At 41.3% G+C, this 26,491-nt stretch overlaps 1 protein-coding gene and 1 long non-coding RNA gene across 5 annotated transcripts in view; one reads left to right on the top strand and one right to left on the bottom strand.

The window, feature by feature from the left end:
* The window catches only part of FILIP1 (filamin A interacting protein 1), a 221,638-nt gene that overhangs the window by 105,589 nt on the left and 89,558 nt on the right, over window positions 1-26,491 (top strand). The gene's annotated exons all lie outside the window — the stretch shown is intronic.
* On the bottom strand, window positions 10,360-11,254 carry LOC147365623 (uncharacterized). Its single transcript, XR_015132599.1, has 2 exons — window positions 11,088-11,254; window positions 10,360-10,972 (listed from the first exon to the last, which is right to left on the bottom strand). It is a non-coding gene; the product is annotated as an uncharacterized LOC147365623 (long non-coding RNA).

The raw sequence follows: 26,491 nt of genomic DNA, 5'->3' as shown, positions 1-26,491 counted from the left end.
CATGGGATTTTCCAGGCAAGAGTACTGGAGTGGGTTGCCATTTCCTTCTCCAGGGGATCTTCCTGACTCAGGTATCAAACCCAGGTCTCCCAAATTGCAGGCAGACACTTTACTGTCTGAGCCACTAGGGAAGCCAGTCATTCTTAGGGCTTTAATTAACTAATTTAAAATCGATTGATCTTGCAATATTTAAGAAACATTGCACTACTGGAAGCCTGAAAAATGCAAAAGTGAGTAATAATAATACACGTAGCTAAAATTTGATGAACTCCTGCTATGTGCCAAGCATGGTTTTTGGCATGGTTTTTCCTCATGGCAGTCATGAGGAAAGAGCTCATGATCTGGTAGGACAGATGAGAATGTATATTTTTTGGGGTAGCTGCAATGCAAATTGCTGTTGTTGTTGTTCAGTCACCAAGTCTCCTGGTGCTGTTGTTCAGTCATCAAGTCGTTCCTGACTCTTTGCAACCTTATGGACGGCAGCATGCCAGGCTTCCCTGTCCTTCACCGTCTCCTGGAGTTTGCTCAGATTCATGTCCATTGAGTTGGTAATACGATCTCACTATCTCTTCCCCTGCTGTAAAGCATATTAGGGAGTACAAACATGGGAAAGATTGTGAAAATCCCAGGAGATGAGTTAAGAAAAGCTTCACTGAAGAATTAGATCTCCAAGAATTGTAGGTCTTGGACAGGCACAGAGGAGCATAGGAACTAACTTGGCAGAATCAAACAGACAGCAGGTGGACAAGTATGGGTCATGTTCATTGTGAATGGTCTCCCATCTGTGGAGAAGTATTTGGTGGAAGTAAAACTACAGCTCTATTTGGAGACCACAAATAAGGCATCTGAAAAACAACAGTCAGAAGGTGTGAGGATCCCAGAGGAGTGGAGTATGCAGAAGCCAAAGGAGTCAAGATTGTCAAGAAGAGGAAAGAAATTGTGTCAGTCAAATCAACAGAGAATTTCAGCTGGATGTGATTGAAAGGTGTTTGTTGGGTTTATGGGTCTGGAGGTCATTGGGAACATTTGCTGGAGAAGTTTCACTGAGTGTAAGTCTATTGTCAGTGGTTTGAGAAGTGAAGGGAAGTTAAAGAAATAGAGTAACATGTTCTAATGAAAATCCATGAATTTTTGTCTTGAAGAGTTAATCGGATCTTTTTTTTTTGGACCTAGGCAAATAAGCCACATTTCCCTTCTCTTTCACACTGTAGTAAATCATTTGTCTGGCACAGAGTATGCCGTTAGTACATTTGTTGACCTCCTGCTTTGAAATCACCATGTTGCTTTGCTCTACTTCTGGGCTTTAAGTGAGACATGGCAGTATTAAAAAGTAAAAGACTGAAACAGTGTGACTTGAATGAAAAATTCTGCGGGGAAATGTTTGGTACTTGACCTTATTAGCATTAACTCTGAGCTGTAGCTTACTCCCTGCCTGCGTGCGTGCATGCCAAGTCGCTTCAGTCGTGTCTGACTATAGCCCACCAGGCTCCTCTGTCCATGGGATTCTCCAGGCCAGAACACTGGAGTGGGTTGCCATTGCCTCCCCCAGGGGATCTTCCCGACCCAAGGATTGGAACCCACGTCTCTTGCATCTCCTGCATTGGCAGATGGGTTCTTTACCACTAGTGCCACCTGGGAAGCCCCCCTGTCTGTGTACTTCCCACTTTCTGGGCTGTTGTAGTGGCTACAGTCAGCCAATGTAGATATTATTTGGAAAACCTTAGGTAATGAAGGAGGAGAACGATAGAACGGTAGCTAGAAGGAAACTCAAGTGAAGGGAGTATTTTGAATGATGAAACAGACTCCTGTGTTTTATGGGTTAAAGGGTTATGGGACCAAAAAGGAGCAGGGTCAAAGATACAGCAAACAGCAAGGATTTGTGATGAACCAAAGTCTTAAAGGAGGCAGGAGGAAGGGAATTAAAAGTATGGTTTGGAGGCTGACCTTGGGGTTTGCCCTTGAAAAGTAGGGTGAGACTTCCTCTTCTGTGACAGAGAGAAGGAAGAAGAATGGGTGGGGATAAATACACCATTTGTAGAGGAAGGGTGGGCAACTGAGGGAGATGTGTCCAAAGCCTCAGTTTTCACAGCAAGGAAAAGACAAAGTGCTATGCTACTGAAAGCAACAAGACCGGACCCAAGCCATGGTCTTAAGGATAATGATGTACAGTTGCATTGCTACCCAGGGGAGTGTTAGTGGAAGGAGATTGTGGACAAACAGGAATCCTAACGAGTGGAGTTGAGGACTCAGCCAGCAGAAGGACCGGGTGTGTGCAGTGGACTAGATGCCCGAGTGTACAGGGGCGCTGTAGCTTATAGCTCTGGATCTGGGGCTGAAGTCGTCCCCGTGGATGCAGTGGAGAGACAGAAGTGAAAGGAAGTGGCGTGTGTTGGCGAGACGGCGTCCAGCAAGGAAGCAACATTGGGAAGAGTGAGCACGTCCAGGGGAAGACGGGCCAGAGAGGGCTGGAAAGATGAAGCTGGGCTATTAGCACCTAAATTTTCTGTCCGGTGTGGGTTTTACTAATGTACAGTCTTGGGTGCGGTCCTGGAAGTGGAAGTGAAGGCAATTGGAATGAATGAGGTCAAGGAATGGTGAAGTTAGGGTATTGGCTATGAGTGTTGAAACCTCCGAGGATGATGGTGGGATTTGGAGTGGAGAGCTAGTCTGTATCATGTAGTAAGTATGAGGGTTGGGGAGCAGAAGGTCAGCAGATAATTGCTGCCAGACTATTTTCTGTAAAGTGCTTCTCTGATCGTGTCATGCAGGTGCTTAGGAATTTACAAGAGATCTCTAGACCCTATCAGATTGAAATCTAAATTGATCAGACTGGTCTGTAAAAATCTATTTATTAACAGGCTTCCCGTTAACCGTGAAAGCTTATCTTTTATATTCCTTAACTTGACCCTGCCTATCAAACCAGGCAGTCTTCAATTGTCCCCCTGCCCTGATCTAGACACTCACATGTACAATCTCAAATACTATTACCTCCCCTGGCTTCTCTATATTTATCGACCTTAAGACTACTTACAGAACAGATACTGAAGATCTTTACGAAAACTGAGGAGGACATGTATTGTCCTTGTTCTATCCTACACTTCCCTCATGTACTAGTCAATACTCCTGTTTTTCCTTTTTAAATTAAAGATTTAAATTTTTTATAGCAGTTTTGGGATCACAGTAAAATTGAGAGGAAGGTACAGTGATTTTCATACATGCCCTCTGCCCCACCCCACAGGCATACCCTCCCGTATTATCAACATCCCCCAGTACGGTTGGGCATGTTACACTTGATAAATCTACATGGACACATTGTAACCACCCAAGGCCTGTAGTTTACCTTAGGGCTCACCTTTGGTGTGTGTGTTGGTTTGGAAAATGTATGATGATATGTGGGTCTCCCAGGTGATGCTAGTGGTAAAGATCCTGCCTGCCAATGCAGGAGTACAGAGATGTGGGTTTGGTCCCCGGGTTGGGAAGATCCCCTGGAGGAGGGCACGGCAACCCACTCCAGTATCCTTGCCTGGAGAATCCTATGGACAGAGGAGCCTGGCAGTCTACAGTCCATGGGGTCACAAAGAGTCAAACACAACAGAAATGACTTAGCATGCATGATGTTACGTATCTACCATTATTAGCACCTTACAGAATATTTTCTCTGCTCTAAAAATTCTCTGGGCTCCACCTATTCATCTCTCCCCCAATCTTACACTAATTTCTCTTAGTTCCCATCACATACAGATTTCCCACGTGTTTTATGTACTTACTTATATCTGTTGCCTGAAACAGCTTGAGAGAAGGGGTTGTGTCTTCTGCTTCTTTCCTGAGCCTCATTGCACCTAGAAAAGGGCTGGACATCATTGTTTATCTACTGTTAACTAATGATCGTTCTCAGAATATCCTAATATTTGTACGTCCTGTGAGGCAGTCATAAGATTATTTTTTTAATGTCTGCAAAATACTTTGAACTATATAAAGCGTGAGTTCTTAGTATACACAGTGTTATTGATTTAATAGTAATGGTCCCAAATGTTTATGATATTCCTACTACAATACTATGACTCTACCTTTCTGTCATCTTTAACAAGAGATTTCATAACTCCACTGGGGATGCTAATCGTCAGTTCAGATGGAATTACCAAAAGCACCCAAGCATGATAGGCTTATCCTACAAGAGTGCCATTTATCATTTCTTTCTTTAGAGATGGCTTTTCTTTTCCTGAGTTCCATTTGTCACATGGTAGGACTTCCCATAGAATCTCTGCACTTCTGAAGAATGAGGTTTTTAGTTCCTCTGCTGGCTTTTGAAATTGATGACTCACCTGTACTTAATAAGCTCCATATTTAGAATCTGGGGCTGAGGTCACTCTGAGAAAGGCTGCCCAGTGAAATCTTACACCACTAAAATGGTCAGCATGCTGAGAATGGTATGTCTTTGCTAAGTTTAGGAGGCAGCAAAGAGATAGGTTGCTCTCTGATTAAAATCAGGACCAGATATGATCTTTGTTGAATGTGATGGTTCAGAATCTCATGTATCCAGTAGTATTGTTAGTATTTTGGCAAAGAGCTTTGGCCGCTGATTTTCATTGTTAGGCAGAATATTTTTAGTGTTCCTATTAGAATCAGAAATTTGCCTTCTCTGCAGTGAGAATAAGACCCTCATTGATGCTATAGGGGAGGAGCATGATTTTATGAGAAATGTAAAAAAAAAAATTAATAAAGAAAATGCCCTGTAAAATAAATCTTTTATTATTTATGACACTCTGGACATTGGGAAATACTATACAGGAGTAATATGTGAAAGACACAGAATTCTCCTATAAATGACTATAGCCTGTATTTTTTTTCAGTGAAACTGACCTCATTTGTAAACAAACTACATCTTAATATCCAACTCACCTATGTAAATATTTCTCAATTACTTGGAGTATGTTCTCCAGTGAAATCAGAGTTTGTATCAGTTCAGTTCAGTTCAGTCACTCAGTCATGTCCGACTCTTTGCGACCCCATGAATCACAGCACGCCAGGCCTCCCTGTCTATCACCAACTCCCAGAGTTCACTCAGACTCACGTCCATCGAGTCAGTGATGCCATCCAGCCATCTCATCCTCTGTCGCCCCTTCTCCTCCTGCCACCAATCCCTCCCAGCATCAGAGTCTTTTCCAATGAGTCAACTCTTCACATGAGGTGGCCAAAGTACTGGAGTTTCAGCTTTAGCATCATTCCTTCCAAAGAAATCCCAGGGCTGATCTCCTTCAGAATGGACTGGTTGGATCTCCTTGCAGTCCAAGGGACTCTCAAGAGTCTTCTCCAACAACACAGTTCAAAAGCATCAATTCTTCGGCGCTCAGCCTTCTTCACAGTCCAACTCTCACATCCATACATGACCACAGGAAAAACCATAGCCTTGACTAGACGGACCTTTGTTGGCAAAGTAATGTCTCTGCTTTTTAATATGCTATCTAGGTTGGTCATAACTTTCCTTCCAAGGAGTAAGCGTCTTTTAATTTCATGGCTGCAGTCACCATCTTCAGTGATTTTGGAGCCCCAGAAAATAAAGTCTGCCACTGTTTCCCCATCTATTTCCCATGAAGTGATGGGACCAGATGCCATGATCTTCATTTTCTGAATGTTGAGCTTTAAGCCAACTTTTTCACTCCCCACTTTCACTTTCATCAAGAGGCTTTTTAGTTCCTCTTCACTTTCTGCCAGATCACTGTAATGAGAAAAATGCATTGAATGGAGTAGGATTTGGGGCATAATATATGTGTGATTCCAGGAAAGATGTCAGTTAGAATACTGACAGGTCAGAAGTTCAGGGGAGAGATCAGGTCTAGACCTGTGGTGTCCCAAAGAGCTTTTTATGAAGAAGGAAATGTTTTATATCTATTCTGTCCTATATGGTAGCCACTAGCCACAGGGGGCTTTTCAGGATTTGAAATATGGCTAAGATGGCTGAAGAACAGAAATTTAAACTTTATTTAATATAATTAATTTAAATAGCCACATGTAATGGCTGCATCACGGAAATGGGGCAACAGACAGGGCCCTCACCTGGAGAGATAGTCGTTGAAGCCAAGGGATAGAGAATAAAAGAAAAAGTCAAGTCCAAAGACAGACACTGCCTTAGAGAACAACTATGATTAAGACGGCATACAATATGACAGTTCAATGTAACTCAAAGCAATTGCTTTGCATAGTTAACTTGGTAACAAGGCCATCATTCACATGAAACCTATACAGTGGACTTCACTGGAAACCACTCATTTGCTTTGTCTTGTCATCCTGATGCACTGCAAGGCATGGATATATTTATATATCTAATCCAATTGCAAATAGAAATTAATAATAGATATTGCTAAATAAATTACTGCATGGCAAATTAAAAAAAAAAAGATGGGGAGAGAGAAAAGAACTGGCCAAAAACGAAGCGAGGGCATGATTAAAGTTAAAGGAAGACAGACCTCAACCACCTGAACCTGATGCCTTGTGGGTGCCAAGGAGAGCACTTCAGGAAGAAGACTTAGAGCGCAGCCCTTTATTGAGCCAGCATTCAAAAGGTGCAGCTTTAAAGGAATGGTGAGTGTTGGTGTCAGATTGCTGGTGTCTGGAAAGTGCTTGAGCCGGCTTTGCTCTTGACAAGTTTGTTGATGGGGAAAGATGGTGGGGCTGGCTATCGAGATAGTAGGGATGGGGGGAGGCTTATTGTTTGTTTTGTTCTGTCTTGGAAGGGAACACCTAAACAGGTTTGTATTGTTAGACACAGATGTCTTCCCCAAATATTCCCCCCACAACGCCGTCCCTTGCTCCCTTGATTCATAACTCCCGGATGCTCTGGTCTTCTCTCTTACTTACACGATGGAGGTCTTCTCAAGTTCTCTCCATCCTCCCCCATCTCCACCCTTCACCTTCCCCTTCTCCCCTTCCCCTTCATGCAGAGAGAAAAGGAAAGTGAAGTCGCTCAGTCATGTCCAACTCTTTGGAACCCTATGGACTGCAGCCTTCCAGGCTCCTCCCTCCATGGGATTTTCCAGGCAAGGGTACTGGAGGGGGTTGCCATTTCCTTCTCCAGGGGATCTTCCCAACCCAGGGATCAAGCCTGGGTCTCCTGCATTGCAGGTAGACAGTTTACCATCTGAGCCACCAGGGAAGTCCTCACTGAGAGAGAAGTATCCTTTTATATCAAGGTTAGTTCAGTTGACTTGATCCTACCTTCTTCCCAGATTGATTTATACACCTCTTTCCCCTCCCTGCTCCCATCCCCGAATCTCCCTCTCTGCCTTCCCACGATCTGCAACTTGTTGGGGGCATGACCACTTCCCACATAAGAGGAGCTGAAATAACCAGAGTTCCTGGGCTTCTTTAGACATGGAATTGTTGTCTGTCAGCATGGTCTCCATCCCCCAGGGAGTCTGCACGTGGAATATTTAGGTCATTTATTTTCCAGTCTTCTCCTGACTACATGCCTACTCCCTTTTCTCCTTCCATCCTATCCAGGTTCCAATGTCCTCACATAGATACATTCACCTCCATCATTTTCTATCTCGCTTGATTATTTTTAACAAAACTTCTGCTTGTCCATATTTTTCTTTTTATAAACAATCTTAAATTATAAATTCCTAGAGGATAGACTCTGTAAAGCACTTGATAAATGCTTTTTGAAAATGACTTTTTGTCCCAATTGGGAAATGTAGTTTGTTTTTTTTTTAAGTGGATTACTATTTTAATTTTTTTTTTTCCTAAAAGTATTTCATGTAAAATCCTGGCTTTGGCAGAACCTTCAGCATAGTGCTCAAGAGTGAGGGTATTCCAAGGAAGCATCAGGTGATAGCGGACTTTGTGGTTTTGTTTTCTACCTTTCATGGTACCTGTGTTACTTTATGCACTTTCTCACTGGATGTGCAGGCCAATACTAGTGGCAGAACCGTCCCTCACTTGGGGACCAGATGGTACCCTGAAAACCCCATTGTCCTCAGCCCCTTATTGCTAGATGAAAGGGTCTGGCATATCCTTTGACACGTTTCAGTCTCTCCTCCCCCCACAAAAAAAGTATATAAAGAGGTGGATAGTGTTTCATTATACTAGTGTGTTCACTTTGGTGTATGTTTAAAACTTTTTATAGTCAGATCTATGGCTTTTCCAGTGGTCATGTATGGATGTGAGAGTTGGACCATAAAGAAGGCTGAGCATGGAAGAATTGATGCTTTCGAACTGTGGTGTTAGAGAAGACCCTTGAGAGTCCCTAGGACAGTAAGGAGATCAAACCAGTCAATCCTATAGGAAATCATCCCTGAATATTCATTGAAAGGACTGATGCCGAAGCTGCAGCTCCAATATTTTGGCCACCAGATTTGAAGAGCTGAATTGTTGGAAGACCCTGATGCTGGGAAAGATTGAAGGCAGGAGAAGGGGACGACAGAGGATGAGATGGTTGGATGGCATCACCGACTCAATGGTTTGAGTAAACTCAGGGTGATGGTGAAGGACAGGGAAGCCTGGCGTGCTATAGTCCATGAGGTTGCAGAGTTGGACACGACCTAGCCATCGAACAACAACATAAAATGAAGTTAAAGAAATGAATAAATGACAACGAAATAGAGAAAAATAATAATAATATCCATATTGCCATTTTCCTTTCTGTGCTGCCGACCATATGCCAAGACTTTCATATTTGATTTAATAATCACAATAGCCCTAAAGAGTTAGACGAGAAATAAATAGAAGCTTAGCTGGCTTAAGGAAACTCACCCAAGGATGACCTAGTAAGGTGTACCATGCCTTTCTGACCCTAAAGTCAGTGCCTATTGTGTGCCAGAAAAATAGTATACCCCTGTTGTTTTTGTAGTCCAAATGGAAGATCAGACTCACTGGAAAAGAGGACTTCATTTCACAGATAAAGGATCAGAAGCATCTGCTATTTGCCAGCAGAATTATTTCCATGTAAAACAGTTAATTTTAAAATGTACAACTTGGGATAATTTTGAGGGTCGCTAAATGACAACTTGAATTGATGTTTGGTTCCTTTCAGGGAAACCACATTGCTTCTTAGATGAGATTAAACCCAGCCAAAACTCAGACTGGGACTTGAACCCAGGATCTCTGACTTAGGAGGGGACTTGAACCTACTGTCTTTTAATTGAAACCACTCACCTGGCGTCAGGATTTACTGACGGTTCTTTTGTCTAGTTGTGGAAAGAACTCGGCCTGAGGCAAAGTGATAGGCAAAGAGAAGGCTTATTAGCATAGGAGAGTTATGGAAGATACAGGCAGGGAATGCAGCCCCAGAACTAAAGGCTGTATTTTCATAACCCAAAGAAAAGTGGGCAGAGGAGAAGACCACCATCTTCCTCATTTTGGGGTAGACGTCAAGGTTTACATCATTAGTTTCTCCTTTGACCCTATATGATCTAACCAAGACTGTCACGGCGCTGTTTAAATCATACGTATATTAAAAGAAGAGTGGAAACATATGGGCTTCTTCGGTGGTTCAGCAGTAAAGAATCCACCTGCGATGCAGGAGACCCCGGTTCAATCCCCTGGAGGAGGGCACGGCAACCCACTCCAGTATTCTTGCCTGGAGAATCGCAGGGACAGAGGAGCCTGGTGGGCTACAGTCCACGGAGTTGCAAAGAGCTGGATACAACTGAAGTGACGAAGCACCGTAACCTATGCTAAAATGTGGTCATTCATCTCAGTTTGAATACAGTGTCCCCCTTTCACCGAGTTTCTTTCCCCTTTCCTCTATATTCCTGTCTTGGCTACATGCAGAAATGCTAGTCTTCAAGAACCATTAGATCCCTGACTTCATGTAACAAAATTCAGACTCCATATCTGTTGTCTTGTGCTTTAACTATCAGGGTTTGGGGCTTGAGTGTATCTGGCACTTGGATGCACCTGGTCTTCCTTCAAGGTGGTATACTGGATTCTTTTCTTGAGTGATCATTAGCCTGCTGCTGCTAAGTCGCTTCAGTCATGTCTGACTCTGTGCGACCCCATGGACAGCAGCCCACCAGGCTCCTCTGTCCACGGGATTCTCCAGGCAAGAATACTGGAGTAGGCTGCCATTTCCTTCCCCAGATCATTAGCCTACAGCCTCCCAAACACCCTTAAAATATCACTACTGTCTTTAACCCCTAGTGGGATTTCTAAACTAATTATCCTGCTCTATCCCTATCATCAGGAGACTGCTTTATCTCCTCACCTGCATTTGCTCTTTTTTCATGCTCTTGGTAGAATTATAACAAACTGAACAGTTGCAATCACTTCTAATGAATCCACTCGTGATGATGCCAACACCATCGTCTAACTGGTGATTGGAAACATTTTTCATGAAAAGTAAAGTAAAATCTTCACTTTAAGTTTAGGTGCTTTTTTCTGGTTTATAAATTCATATAACACATTTTTATAGTTATTAAATGTTTTTACAAGTCAAAAGCACAGCTGCATACCTATACCACGTTGAATTTAAACTGATGGCGTCCAGATTAGTGTGATGTCACTGTAGCAGCACTGCTTATAACTGCTAGCAGTTTACAAATTCCCTGGCCAGCCTGTAACCTCTTTTTTATTCCCTCTTCTCTTCTGAGCAGTTCTGGTGATACTTCTGAAACTCACTGGACAAAGACTTTGTGGATAAAGAATGGCCTTTTTTAGGCACTTCCTTCCTCATCTTCCCTTGTTTCAGTTCCAGTGACCTTCAGGAGACCTTTCCTGGGGCAGTGGTGATGGTTCAGGGGGTTTGTTCTGAACCTCGAGTGACCTTGGCATCCTCAGGTTTGCCAGATGGGGTTTCAAGGACAGACAACGTGTAGAGAATTTTTCTTTGCAAAGTTGACTGGCTCACTTGGGATTTGAAATCTGACTTCATAAGCATCACGTCAACCAGTCATAGACCAGTCTCAAAACACAGGAAGGGTTCAGAGAGACTCAAATCACGTGGCTGTCAACAGAGAGCTATTTGTCTCCAAACCATCTGTATTTAAAAGAGAAATCAGGGCACTGATGAGAATTGTTGAAATCATTTCACGGTGATATTAGTGCATGAGCAAAAGAAAGAATATGGACTGATTCAAGAAAAACGTTGTCACCTGGGTCTTTTCAGCTCACATGTAATCCTGTCTGTGGACACAGTCTTGCGCTTTGATGATGTATATTTTTGTACTGGCAGGAAAGAACTTCCATCAACCTTTCCAAGCAGCAGCCACTAATCCCTGGCAATACTTACTCCCATGTTAAACATTTCCTGATCAAGGGCCTGAAAGGAAACAAGGAACAATGTGCACAAATTTTAGTAGACTCTGCTCCCCCCTGCCTTTTAAAAATAGCAATAATGAAAGCACATTTGCAAGTCCAAGGCTCTGTGGGGAATAGGTAATTTAGGAGGAAAATCAGTGATAAACCAAGTGTTTGCAGGTCCCTGAGCAGATGCAGGAAATCGCCTAATGGGCTCAAAACCAACAACTGGACCAATGAAACTGAATGTCCCTTGAAGAGTGGTGTTACTGTTTCCGAGCCTTAAATGGGTCTACCCTGAAGTGCAACATTATAATCCCTGCCATGCTGGAACTGTGAAAAAATTTAATATGCGATATATGTATGATGTGAATTACATACATGTAACTTTTTTAAAAAAAACCAAGCTTTTTTTAAAACCTGAAAACGAACAATGTGTAAGACAAACTGTGTGCCAAAACAATCAAAACGTGCACGCCCTTTAAGAAAAAGTGGAATGTAAATTCTTGGCTTTGAGTTTACAAAGGACAATCACTTGTGTGCAGATAAGATCAGTGTTGCCTACAGAGGGTGAGCCCTGAGTATTTATCTTTGCAATATCTGATATTACTTGTTTGTAGGTGGTTGTGGTCTAACATGCCAGCCTGAAGTGCCAGATTTGCTGGCTGCAAAATAACTGGGCAGACGTCTCCTGAAAAGAAATTTACATGTCCTGACCAAAAGGCACTTCTGAATCACTGAGGAGTGGAACCCAGAAAGCTGTGAACATTGCCCTCCCGCTCCCCTTCTCCAGAGCTCTAATTGCTTAAGGGGGAGGGAAATAGGGTCCCCTTCTTCACCTATGAGACAAGACACAATGATCATAAGGTTCCTTATCCTCCTGAGTTTCACTGCCTTGTGCCATAGTATCACACCATTGTCCTCTATAGCAGAGAGTGGATCAACAACCTGGTCCTTCCCATGGACTATCTACCACCGTATGACAGTTGATTCAACTGACCAGGGAACAACTGACAGGCAGTCGTGGAATCCTGCCTGGGTAGTAGAGGGAATGCCAGGGGGAGGAATAAAGCCACAGGGTCCCTGACCTGAGATAACTGCAGGGACATGACCTTCACTGTCGGTGCCTCGCTTCAGCATCCTTACCTCCGTTCTCAAGGTTTACTGCAACAGCTTCCTAGCTGGTACTTCCTGCTGTCTTGTCACCCACAGTTCTCCACATCACGGCTAGCTTGAGCTTTTTAAAACACGCATCAGTGAAGTTTTCTCTGCTGAAAACACTCACACACTCCCTGCTGCTCTGAGAGGCCTTCTTGCATGGGCATCTGCTCACCTCTTCAGGCTCATCTCTCATTGCACCCCCTGTCTGTGGGTCTGCCCTGAAGACTTGTCTGCAGTCCCCTGAACATTTTCTGTCCTCAGTAATGACGAGAGCCTTTTTTTATTGAGGACTATTCTCTTTCATTGTGTGTTAGGCAAACGATCTAAAAGGTACTAACATTCCACGTGTTTAAGGTTGGCTAATGGGAGCATCGCATTAATTGTATACATTGATTTTGTCCTACTCTATTCTTAATATTTTTCCACATGGAGTGAAGGTCCTTAGCAGCGAAAGCAATTCTCCAGACAAACACCTACAAGTTTGTGCTAAAAAGCTTATTCCATTGCCTGTTATAACTTGTTCACATGTTTCCTTGAGGCCTTTCTTAGGAGAGAAGTTCTGTTCTGTCCAGGTGTTCAGAGGTTTTTCTATTTTGATTGTGTCATTTCTTTGCCTCTTCCAAGGTGGAGTCTGATTGTAGTTACATGCTCAGGAATCACCTTTTAATTATAAAATAAGTGTATGCATGGAGCCATGACCTGATTCAGTAGTAAACCTGAGGTCCCAAATCAGACCAGGTATAGAAACATAATTCTAGGGGTAAAGTTTATATATTTATGTTAAAAATGCTTCTTGTATGATAAAATAATTTTATTACCTTTCATTTTTATTGTTATTGAGGTAAAATGACATATAGCATGATACTGGTTTCAGTTGTACAATGTAATGATTTGATATTTATGTCTATTGTGAGATGATCACCACAGTAAATCTAGGTAACTTAAAAATATTTTATTTGAAAATTCTAACAGTTAATTCACACATATGGTTGAAAAGCTAGAAAAAGGTATAATGTATGTAAGTATGTGTATATTCTTGTTTTTTTTACATAAATGGAGCATATAATATACACCGTTCTGCAACTGGCCTTTTTCAAATATCAAATATGCCTTGAAAATCTTTCCCTCTTAGAACACTAGAACATCTTTCTCTATTAGAACATCTTTCCCTAATAGAACATTCCCTATTAGAACTAGCACTTTAGCTAGTAAAGAAATTTGTTCTTGGCCTATGATATGAGTAAGTAAAATATTTTCCCATCTCATTATTTTTATTTTGAGTTTATTTTCAGCATGTCTTGCCATGAAGAATTATTAGTCTTATTAGTAGGACATCAGTCTTTCCTTTATGATTTCTGGTTTGTATCAATCTTAGGCTGACTTACTCTTAGATTATGAAAGGATTATGAAAGATTTCTTTCAAATTTTCTTCTAGTACTCTCCCCTGCCCCAGTTTTCCCATTAAAATATTTTACCCATCTGGAATTCCTCTTTGTTTAAGATGAGACAATTCACTTTCATGTCAGTTCAGTAGCTCAGTCGTGTCCGACTTTTTGCGACCCCATGGACTGCATCGCGCCAGGCCACCCTGTCCATCGCCAATTCCTGGAGTTTACTCAGACCCATGTCCATTATCCGGAGAAGGCAACAGCACCCCACTCCAGTACTCTTGCCTGGAAAATCCCGTGGACGGAGGAGCCTGGTGGGCTACAGTCCATGGGGTCGCTAAGAGTTGGATATGACTGAGCGACTTCACTTTCACTTTTCACTTTCATGCATTGGAGAAGGAAATGGCAACCCACTCCAGTGTTCTTGCCAGGAGAATCCCAGCGACGGGGGAGCCTGGTGGGCCGCCGTCTATGGGGTCGCACAGAGTCAGACATGACTGAAGTGACTTAGCGGCAGCATGTCCATTATCACTTCTATCCTATAGTATAATATTTAAATCGATTTCTGAGTTAGAGTTTAGTCCATAGATTTCTCCGTTTTATGCTACTATTTTCTCTATTTTAGTACCACAATGTTTAAATTATTCAAGGCCTATATTTTCATATGTGAAAAGACCAATCTTTTCTAATTACACTTTTTCTTATTTACTTTTAAAAGAGGTGACTCTAGGGACTTCCTTGATGGTCCAGTGGTTAAGTGGTTAACATTTCCAGTGCAGGGGATGTGTCTTCGACCCCTGGTCAGGGAAATAGGATCTCGCATGCCTTGCAAGCAAAAGAGGTCACTATACTCAAAGGATATTACAGGATTTTAAAAACCAAAACTCTTTGTTATTAAAAAAAAAAAAAGACATTTATTTTATTTTGAATAGTTTTCATTGTTCATGGTAATCAGAACCTCTATGTATGAAGTATTGCCACTTAAATACTTGCAGAATAACTGTCTAACATTTTAAAATGTCATTGTGTCTTCTTTCATTCCATTTCTGTGAACTCCAAGCCAGTTTTAGTTTCACCGTATTGACAGTGGTATAGCGTATACGAAAAATGCAGAGATCTTTTCTTTTGTCAGCAGTTCTTTATCTACTGATCTGGGGAGCTAAGTAGACAAGTAGAGACCAGAAATGTAGTTTTGCATTATGCATGAGATGCTGTTAGACATTCAAGTACAGAGAGACATCCAGTAGGCATCTGGATATACATCTGGAGATCAAGGGAAATGTCTGGAGTTATCAGTTTGGAATCACCTGTATGTGGGTGGTATTTAATGCTATGAAACTGGGTGAAATCATGATGAAAGTAAATTTAGATAGAAAAGATATGAGGTCCAATATTGAGCCCTGGAGGAAAGTTCTAGCACTGAGAGTTTGAGAAGATGAGGAGGAAGAATCAGTAAAGGAGAATGAGAATGAGCAGCTAGAGAGGTTGGAGGGAAATGAGCAAAACAGAGTTTTCTGGAGTCAAAGTGAGCAGTTTTCCAAGGTGGAGAGAAAGATCAGGTGTCAGACGCTGCTGATGGATCAGAGAAAATGAGGAATGAAAATTGACCACTGAATTTAGCAACAGGGAGGTCATATGCTTGATAAGAGAGGTGTCAGTGGAGTGATAGGAACAGAAACTTGATTGAAGTGGGTTCAAATGAGTGCCACGCGTTTGGGACAAGAGATTATCGGAGGCAGCAAGTATAGGCAACTCTTTCAATGAGTGTTATTATAGAGAAAAGGAGAAAATGAAATGGGAATTGTAGGAGTCAAGAGAGGGTTTTATTATGACGGTAGAAATAACAGTATGTTTGCATACTTATGAAAAGAGCTAGTATGGAGAACATTAATGGTGGGCAAAGGCTGGAACTGTGTCCTAGTTCATAAAGAGAGGATAGGATCTAATGGATAAGTCAAGAAGTTTGGTGTTAACTAGGGACACAAACAGTTCACTTCTAGTAACAGAAGAGAAGGTTACGTGTATACGGACAAAGATACAGTAAGTGTACAGAGATGGTGGGCGATTGTGGTGGTCCTTCTATAATTGTTTCAATTTTCTTGGTGGGCTGGGTAGCAAGAGGAAAGATGTATGAAGGATTTGCTATGAGAGAAGTTATTAAATTGTACTGAATAAGGGTGAACTAGGAGATCAGTTCTGGGTGTTCATTGGAAGGACTGATGCTAAAGCTGAAACTCCAATACTTTGGCCACCTCATGCGAAGAGTTGATTCATTGGAAAAGACCCTCATGCTGGGAGGGATTAGGGGCAGGAGGAGAAGGGGACGACAGAGGATGAGATGGCTGGATGGCATCACCGACTCAATGGACATGAGTTTGAGTGAACTCTGGGAGTTGGTGATGGACAGGGAGGCCTGGCGTGCTGCGATTCATGGGGTCGCAAAGAGTCGGACATGACTGAGCGACTGAACTGAACTGGATGAACTGAGAGGGATATAGTGTGATCTTTTGGTAACTTAACAGCCTGGGTCAAGTTAGTGATCATGAATTTAAACTGAGATCAGGCACCTCCCTGGTGATCCAGTGGTTAAGACTCCATGCTCCCAATGCAGGGCACCGAGTTTGATCTCTGGTCAAGGAACTGGGTCTCACGTGCCACAACTAAGAGTTGGCATGCCACAACTAAAGATCCCGCATGCTGCCGCAGCACACAACTAACACCTGGCACAGCCAAATCAATAAAAAAAATTTTTTTAATGAGATTGGTTGACATGATGTGTTTTTTCTGCCTACGAGTACCTCAGAGATGGAACCTAACCCAGAATTAGATTTAACCAAGGCCATGATCTGACCAAGAGAATACAAGTAAGTGAGAGAAGGGGCATGAAATTGAGGATGCTATGTGACTGAGTTTGAAGCTGGATAAGAAGGAAAAGGGCACATGTAGGGAGGGTGTATGAAGGGCAGTGACTATATGATAAATAGCAGTGGATCTAGTTGGTTGCAATTTTTGGTAATAATGACAAGGACTACAGATGACCAGGGAAGTGAGGGTTAAAGTAGTATGGAGGACAGAATTATTAGAAGAGAGAAGTTTGGAGGTCAGGGTATGAGAATAATCATCTAAGGGAATACCGAAATCAGCAAGAAACTTGACAGAGTCAGTGTTAGAGCGCATAACAGCAAACCAGGTCACATCTTCAAGGAAGGAAGGGGAGTGAATGCTCTGGGGTTGTGAATGGTGTCACTGCAAACAGAAAGATACAAACTGATACTGTCATGAGATTCAGAGCTAGGACATTTTAAGGAAAAGGGAGAGAGAATGATTTGGAAGTGGTGATGTGGAACAAGGAGAAATCTAAGGAGAGTGGGAGAGAAACTTACCCACTTCTTCTGAGGGCCCTTAGAGAAGTGGGGTCTTCAGGGAAGAGTCAGGTTCTCTTAGGGAAGTAATTCGCAAACTTGGCTGCAAATGGTCAGGCCACACCCACACCAAATAAATAACCACTGGAAGTGGAAGACAGGAATCGGTACTTTTTAAAAGGCTTCACATGATTCCAGTGTGCTGTCAAATTTGAGAATCACTGCTTTTAGAGCAAGGAGGTGATGGGAACATTTTCAGAAGAGTTTGTGAACCGAGAAGTGGCTTGTGGTTGAATGTGCATTTCAAAGAGCATAGTGAAAGAGTCTCAGGAGATGGGGATTTGGTGAGATACAGCATTATCAAAGATGCCAAGTGCAGTCTTGAGTCTGAGAGGTAAAGGAGATGAGTTTTCTCTGGGTTTTACTTGTGGTACCTTAAGTACCAAGTGCCTCCACTTTAGCAGCTGCAATATCAGAAGGTCACAATTGTTTTATTTATGACTTTAGTGAGTCCTTAGGAGCCACACCAGACATGTCAGGAAAACATTCTTCAAATGGTTTTGCTGTGGTTAAGTCATCTTGGGATGGAGGCCTTTCAACTGATCCCCGTGCAAATGACCCCATCTGTGAGATGACCGCTAGGGCTTCAGCTGGAAAGAGTGAGCCCATATTGCTGCAGCTCCATGGTGTTTTGCTAAATTAGCTCTTGGGATTAAGCATGTGTGAAGAGTAGCTATAGAAAGAGGCCGTTCAGACCACATGCTTTTAGCCTTGAAGTTGGAAATCTGGGGATATTCCCGTCATATTATTTAAGACTAACCACTGTAGAACATGAAATGATGAGTTCAGCATTGAGCAATCTGGCAACACTGCTTGTCTGATGTCATCCACCTGCCTCTTCTGTTTAGTCATCTTCACCATGCTTTCATCTGACCACTGGCTTTTGGATGATGAAGCCTGATAATGACAGCTCAGATAAGATTCCTAACCACAGAAACTCAGTGGAGGTCAACGCATATCAGTTGTCTGAAACAACAGTGTTTGGCCATTTGATAACTACAGATAAGCAGCAGGGGTCTGAAGTAGATGAGGGGGACCATAAGCCATTTTATTTACTCTTACATAATCAAAGATTTTTCCCTGGAAGTTCCCAGCAATTAATATGAATCTTGGCCAGTGGTTTTTGGTCATTTATTATGAAAAAGCTGATATAATGGAAACATTATACAAGTTAATAAGGCAGAGATTTTTAAACAACAGAATCAATGTCATGCTGTCAGATCAAGTTCAAGGATAGGTACTCATGAAAAAAAAAATCTTAAGGGACTGCAAGCAATGAAACAATGATATATAACATGCTTAACCAGAGTGCTTCCCACTTTGATTGATGATTGGTTATTGGCAGTAGTTGTTGATAACATAACAAAATCAAGTTTTTCCAACATCTCTCAAGAGGACTATAAAAAAAAAATTGTTGATGTAGAAACTGCACATTCGGGAAGAAGCATGCTATAAATAATACTTTATATATGCACTCTCTGATCTGATAATTAAGGTAAAATGTTGAATCCAATATTTTGAGCTCAATATCAATATTCCTATTGCTAGTGGACAAATAATTTTTGAATATTTGAATACATGAACAGATATTTGAATATATAAACAAATTTCAGGGAAATATCAAGTATTTTTTTAGGGCATTGATTTTAGAGCATGCCGAGATTCCTTCAAGTGTGCCCAACAGCATTACATGTTTATTTAAAAAATTGATTTGGCCAAAAAACTGATCAGGTCACACTTTAAAAACTAATTAATTAGCATATGGGTTAATTCCTACTTGAGACTGTTGCCACATATTTATTAGTGATTTAGTATAATGGAGAGCTCTCTGGTCTGAGAATCAAGATACCTGGCAGCCAATATATAATCAACAACCAATCAGTTGTATCCCTTGGGCAGACCATTGGCTTCTCTGAACCTCTGTTTCGTTAGCTATAAATTAAAGGGTTTGAGGTCTTTGCTACTCTAAATTCCTGTGATCCTATTAATTAAGTGTTCTGCTATGGCTTGAAGCCATTTAGGTTGGTCAAAAACCTGAAATTAAAATTCATTTCTCCTAACTTCCCTATGCTGTAGCACTTTCCTTCTGCCCTTCTTCTCAAAAGGTAGCTTGATGAGTAATTAGCTCTCAGTTACCTTCCCAACTCACATTCCTTCTGGATTATAAAGTTTCATGCAAGAATAGGATTATGTCCTACTCATGTGCGATTCATCATAACAACTAACAAAATAACAAGACTTCCCTGGTGGCCCAGTGGCTAAGATTTTGAGCTCCCCATGCAGGGGGCCTGGGTTCAATTACCAGTCAGGGAACTAGATCCCATGTGCTGCAAATAAAAGATTCTTCATGCTGTAACTAAGACCGGTGCAGCCAAATAAATAAATTAATATTAAAACAAAACAACTTTATACATAGCTGCTAAATTAATAAATGAGTAAATAGAAAGAAACAAGGAAGGGAGGAAGGAGAGAGGGAAGAAAGACAATTACCTGCTTCATCTGTGCTCTGTGCCCATGTCGGTGGGAAAGAAGCAGTAACCAGGCCCTGCAGTTGTCATCCAGAGAAGGTAACAAATCAGAGAGATGTTTGGTAAAGATTTTATTTAATTACTACAGGCATAATCAGAGTAGAGATCTTTATTTCAAACAAATTCAACACAGTGGAATTCTAATCCAACACAATTATCTGGTCTTTCCTTCAGAATTGGAGGGGTGGGGCATAATTGTTATTTAATTTAAACTTTGGGTTATAGATTCAGGCAGGAAAAATTAAGAAAACTGAAAAAGGCTCAGTTGAGAGCTGGACATGTATAAGTAGAAGAGACAATCAATTTATTGAAAAACAAATAAGCAAGACATAACTGTTAGTTTCAGTGAAATGAAAATTAGCATCAAAAGAATTTTATTGTTCTTGAGCTTTCCATTCTATTTGAAAAAATAAAATGGTACATATATGAGAGGCTCTGTATTAATAGGTACATAGGGAGAATTCATAAAGTTATAATTGCCAGCTCTGGAGTTAGGCTGCCTAGATTTTTATCCTGACACTACCCACTTTGGGCAAATTACCAAGCTTAGTACCAATTCGTATCCCTCATCTACAAAATGGTGATAACAATATACCTATTTGTTAAAGTTATTTTGAAGTTTAAACAAGATAATGTTTCCAAAACACTTTGCACATTTTCTGGCATATAGTAAATTCTCGATAATCCTAGAGAGAGAGTGATAGAGAGAGTACGTCTGTGCTGACATCTACATTTCCATATTTATAGAGAAAAACAATCCTGAAAAGACCCACTTCAAATTATTCATAGAATTAGCCCTGGGGAGTGGAATTTGTGAGAAAGTGGCATATACCTTCACTTTTCCTTTACTCTTGATTCTGTAATGTTATCTTTACAAAATCATCAACATTTATATTATAATTTTTAAAATGTTGACAGTAGATCTAAAGAGATAATTTACCAAACTAAAATAATTCAGAGAGAGCACAATTTAAACTAGTTTTTGCCGAATAAAGGCAGCAAGAGGCATAAATAATAATTCCTTTGGGGGAGGCAACTGTTACATACACATTCAAATCTTCAATCTTAGAAAATTTTTTGAGTCAGAAAGGATACTGCTCTTTCTACCCAAGTTGAGAAAGTTGAGACTTTCTGAATCTTATGTTACCACTCACCCCATGAAGAGGGAACCAGAACTCAGGACCTGGATACCTTTAGAGCACAGATATGTGCTGTGTTGATCCTTCCCCATGGAGCCCCAATTTTAAAGAGACAACAGCTCATTTACATAATCTTGAAATCCAGCAGAGTAGTGAGTGACATTTTCTGATGAACTGGCTAGTTTGCCTTAGAATGATACCAAGACATAGGTGAAAACTCAAAATATATGATCATTCTGGTAACTTCCTATATCTTGTAAAATTTAAATATGCTGATGTTTCAGGGCTTTGTGCCTGATAAAATGAAACTTTTCACCTTGTGAATAATTTGACATAGTTCCTTTTGCTTGCAATCTCATTTTTCTAGCTGCAGATTCACAGGATCCCCCAAAGACTCTATTCAGTAATTGTGATGCAGTCCTGTAGCCCTTAAGACTAAGCCTAAAAGCTTTGCTTTGTATACTTGATCTGTAGCGACCTTTCGAGTTTGCTGCCTATTGAACCGGAGGTCTTCCTTGTGAAATCATAGAATCCTGCCCCAGTTCACTTTCTGTTACTTGATATCACTGAACAAAAATACCATTATCAGGGGCTGAGAAAAAAAAGATATGGTACCCTGTCTCTTTAAAAGTTTAAGAATAGCAAGCACAGTAGAGTTAATTCTTTGGGGGCTGTGCCTTGAGAATGTTCTGGCTCAGAATCAAGCTACAGATAATTAATTATGTCAGTGAAAAGCTCTGATGGCCTGTTCTCTTCAGAGAACAGTGACATCATCCATAGAATTCTCTGGCAATAAAGAAGAACAAAGCTGCGAGTGCAGGAAATAACAGACAGATGTCCATGAGCGCATATTTTGTCTACTTCAAAGGACACTGCAAGAAGTCAAACTCTAGGCTGTCTCCCAGCAGTGGTGGCTTGGCAAGGGGTCTTGGAGAGTCAGAGAAGGAAATCTGCAGGACTGGGTTCACTGACCTCATGTACCCTGGCCTGAAGAGAGAAGTGTGACATTTTTAGGGAAATTACAAAAAAAATGACAGTGCTAAAAAAATATTGGCAGGATCATGGAAAACCAATCAAGTTATGTGGTGTGGGGAAACGGGACCAGATGGTGGTGGTACCAATTGTGGATGAATGTTAGTACAGGAGACAGTGCCCAGAGAGTTTCATTCCAGGGTCTTCCCTTGCTTTGTGTTTATAACATATTCTCACACAAAACTGGTACTGACTCCCAGAGCAACTTGTAATGGAAGGAATAAATATTTTGAAATCAGATAACTCTGTTTCTTACAAATCATGTAACCTTGGGCAAGCTATTTAATCCATTGAGCCTTATTTTCTTCATCTATAGAATGGGGCTAAGAGAAATGAATAATGTCCATGAAAATAATTTTGTTCACACTTGGGTATAATTTAAGAATTGGTTGTTATTAAATTCAACTCTATCTTCTCTGAAAAATACATAGTAGTTTCATATTACATATACAGAGACAGACGTTTGTGGGAATAGATGTTTACTTACATAAGCAATTTTAGACATGATAGAAAGATAATTGCTTCAAAATTTTAGGTACCAGAGTATGAAAAATTATACTATTAGAGATTTATTCTTCTGAGTTCATACTACCCATTCCAGAGCTTTCTTTTAAAAAACATTTATCTAATTATCAATGTAAAACTAGTTCAATATGGATCATTTAGAAAAATGTGTCCTCAGTGAGAGCACTGTTGGTCTCAACAGGGTGAAAATTAGTTCTTTGTTGTTTGTTTAGTCACTAAATCATGTCTGACTCTTTTGTGATCCCCATGGACCGTAGCCCACCAGGCTCCTCTGTCCATGGGATTTTCTAGGCAAGAACACTGGAGTGGTTGCCGTTTCCTCCTCGAGGGGAATCTTCCTGACCCAGGGATTGAACTCAAGTTTCCTGCATTAGCCCTGTCGCTCAGTCGTGTCCGACTCTTTGCCACCCCATGGACTGTAGACTACCAGGCTCCTCTGTCCAGGGATTTTCCAGGCAATAGTACTGGAGTGGATTGCCATTTCCTTCTCCAGGGGATCTTCCCAACCCAGGGATCGAACCCAGGTCTCCCGCATCCTAGACAGATGCTTTACCATCTGAGCCAGCAGGGAAGTCCCATTAGCAGGCAGATTCTTTACCACTGAGCCAGCAGGGAAGCCCATAAAAATTAGTTCTTAGAGAAGGGTAAAGAATTTTTATATTTTATAATGGTTTGTGCACCTCAAAAAGACCATTGTACATTAACAGATGAGAATGGGTGAATTTAATTCAGATGACCATTATATCTACTACTGTGGGCAAGAATCCTTAGAAGAAATGGAGTAACCCTCATCGTCAACAAGAGTCCGAAATGCAGTACTTGGGTGAAATCTCATAAATGACAGGACTGACTGGTTCCAAATTGGGAAACGAGTACATCAAAGCTGTATACTGTCACCCTGCTTATTTAAATTATATGCGTGTGATATATTCTGGAGATGGCAAGAGTGACATTGACATTTTAGGAATCAGTAAACTAAAATGGACTGGAATGGGTGAATTTAACTCAGATGACCATTATATCTACTACTGCGGGCAGGAATCCCTTAGAATAAATGGCGTAGCTATCATAGTCAACAAAAGAGTCTGAAATGCATTACTTGGATGCAGCCTCAAAAACGACAGAATGATCTCTGTTCATTTCCAAGGCAAACCATTCAGTATCAGAGTAATCCAAGTCTATGCCCCAACCAGTGATGCTGAAGAAGCTGAAGTTGAATGGCTCTATGAAGACCTACAAGACCTTCTAGTGTGGCTCAGAGGGTAAAGCGTCTGCCTACAATGCGGGAGACCCGGGTTCGATCCCTGGGTCGGGAAGTTCCCCTGGAGAAGGAAATGGCAACCCACTCCAGTATTCTTGCTGGGAAAATCCCATGGACAGAGGAGCCCAGTAGGCTGCAGTCCATGGGGTCGCAAAGAGTCGGACATGACTGAGCAACTTCACTTCACTTCACTTCAATGCAAAAGTAGGAAGTCAAGAGATACCTGGAGTAACAGGCAAGTTTGGCCTTGGAATACAGAATGAAGCAGGGCAAAGGCTAATAGAGTTTGGCCAAGAGAATGCACTGGGTCATAGCAAAAACCCTCTTCCAAAAACACGAGAGAAGATTCCATACATGAACATCACCAGATGGTTAATACTGAAATCAGATTGATTATATTCTCTGCAGCCAAAGATGGAGAAGCTTTATACAGTTAGCAAAAACAAGACTGGGAGCTGACTGTGGCTCAGAATATGAACTCCTTATTGCCAAATTCAGGCTTAAATTGAAGAAAGTAGGGAAAACCACTAGACCATTCAGGTATGACCTAAATCAAATCCCTTACAGTTATACAGTGGAAGTGAGAAATAGATTTAAGGGACTAGATCTGATAGACAGAGTGCCTGAAGAACTATGGACAGATGTTTGTGACATTGTACAGGAGGCAGTGATCAAGACCACCCCCAAGGGAAAAAAAAAAATGCAAAAGGCCAAATGGTTGTCTGAGGAGGCCTTACAAATAGCTAAGAAAAGAAGAAAAGCTAAAGGCAAAGGAGAAAAGGAAAGATACACCCATTTGAATGCAGAGTTCCAAAGAATGGCAAGGAGGGATAAGAAAGCCTTCCTCAGTGATCGATGCAAAAAATAAAGGAAAACAATAGAATGGGAAAGATTAGAGATCTCTGCAAGAAAATTAGAGATACCAAGGGAACATTTCATGCAAAGACGGGCACAATAAAGGATAGAAATGGTATAGACCTAACAGAAGCAGAAGATATTAAGAAGAGGTGGCAAGAATACACAGAAGAACTATGAAAAAAGATCTTCATGACCCAGATAACCACAATGCTGTGATCCCTCACCGAGAGCCAGACATACTGGAATGTGAAGTCAAGTGGGCCTTAGGAAGTGTAACTAGGAACAGAGCTAGTGGAGGTGATGGAATTCCAGTTGAGCTATTTCAAATCCTAAAAGATGATGCTGTGAAAGTGCTGCACTCAATATGCAAATATCAAATATGGAAAACTCAGCAGTGGCCACAGGACTGGAAAAGGTCAGTTTTCATTCCAATCCCAAAGAAAGGCAATGCCAAAGAATGCTCAAACTACCGCACAATTGCATTCATCTCACATGCTAGCAAAGTAACACTGAAAATTCTCCAAGCCAGGCTTCAACAGTACATGAACCATAAACTTCCAGATATTCAAGCTGGATTTAGAAAAGGCAGAGGAACCAGAGATCAAATTGCTAACATCTGTTGGATCATCAAAAAAGCAAAAGAGTTCAAGAAAAACATCTACTACTTTACTGACTATGCCAAAGCCTTTGACTGTGTGGATCACAACAAACTGTGGAAATCCTTCAACAGATGGGAATATCAGACCACTTAACCTGCCTCCTGGGAAATCTACATGTAGGTCAGGAAGCAACAATTAGAACTGGACATGGAACAACAGACTGGTTCCAAATCGGGAAAGGAGTACATCAAGGCTGTATATTGCCACCCTGCTGATTTAACTTATATGCAGAGTACATCATGTGAAATGCTGGGCTGGAAGAAGAACAAGCTGGAATCAAGATCGCCAGGAGAAATGTCAATAACCTCAGATATGCACCTCCCTTATGGCAGAAAGCAAAGAACTAAAGAGCCTCTTCTTGAAACTGAAAGAGAGTGAAAAAGTTGGCTTAAAACTCAACATTCAGAAAACTAAGATCATGGCATCTGGTTCCATCCCTTCATGGTAAATAGATGGGGAAACAGTGGCAACAGTAACAGACTTTATTTTGGGGGGGCTCCAAAATCACTGCAGATGGTGACTATAGCCATGAAATAAAAAGACGCTTGCTCCTTGGAAGAAAAGTTATGACCAACCTAGATAGCATATTAAAAAGCAGAGACATTACTTTGCCAACAGAGGTCCGTCTAGTCAAAGCCATGGTTTTCCCAGTAGACATATATGGATGTGAGAGTTGGACTATAAAGAAAGCTGAACACTGAAGAATTGATGCTTTTGAACTGTGGTGTTGGAGAAGACTTTTGAGAGTCCCTTGGACAGCAAGAAAATCAAACCGGTCAATCCTAAAGGAAACCAGTCCTGAAGGAAGGACTGATGCTGAAGCTGAAACTCCAATACTTTGGCCATCTGATTCGAAGAACTGAAAAGACCCTGATGCAGGGAAAGATTGAAATCAGGAGGAGAAGGGGATGACAGAGGATGAGATGATTGGATGGCATCACTGACTCAATGGAGAAGAGTTTGAGTAAACTCTGGGAGTTGGTGATAGACAGGGAAGCCTGGCATGCTGGAGTCCATGGGGTCACAAAGAGTTGAACACGACTGAGCAACTGAACTGCACTGATGAACTATAGTGAATCGGCTCCTCTGTCCATGGGATTTTCCAGGCAACAATACTGGAGTGGATAGCCATTTCCTTTTCAAGAGGATATTCCTGACCCAGGGGTCGAACCTGAGTCCCCTATGTCTCCTACAAAACAGGCAGATTATTTACCCCTAAGCTACTAGAGAAGTTCATCATAGTTGTTACAAACATGTTTTGTAGGCACTTAATTAGCTATGATTTT

This window comes from Bos grunniens, chromosome 9, assembly GCF_055505025.1.
Source record: "Bos grunniens cultivar Pamir isolate PY7600 chromosome 9, Bosgru_T2T1.0, whole genome shotgun sequence".
NCBI lineage: Eukaryota > Metazoa > Chordata > Mammalia > Artiodactyla > Bovidae > Bos > Bos grunniens.
Note: the sequence above shows the minus strand (reverse complement) of the source record. Positions and strands in the feature narration are given on the sequence as shown.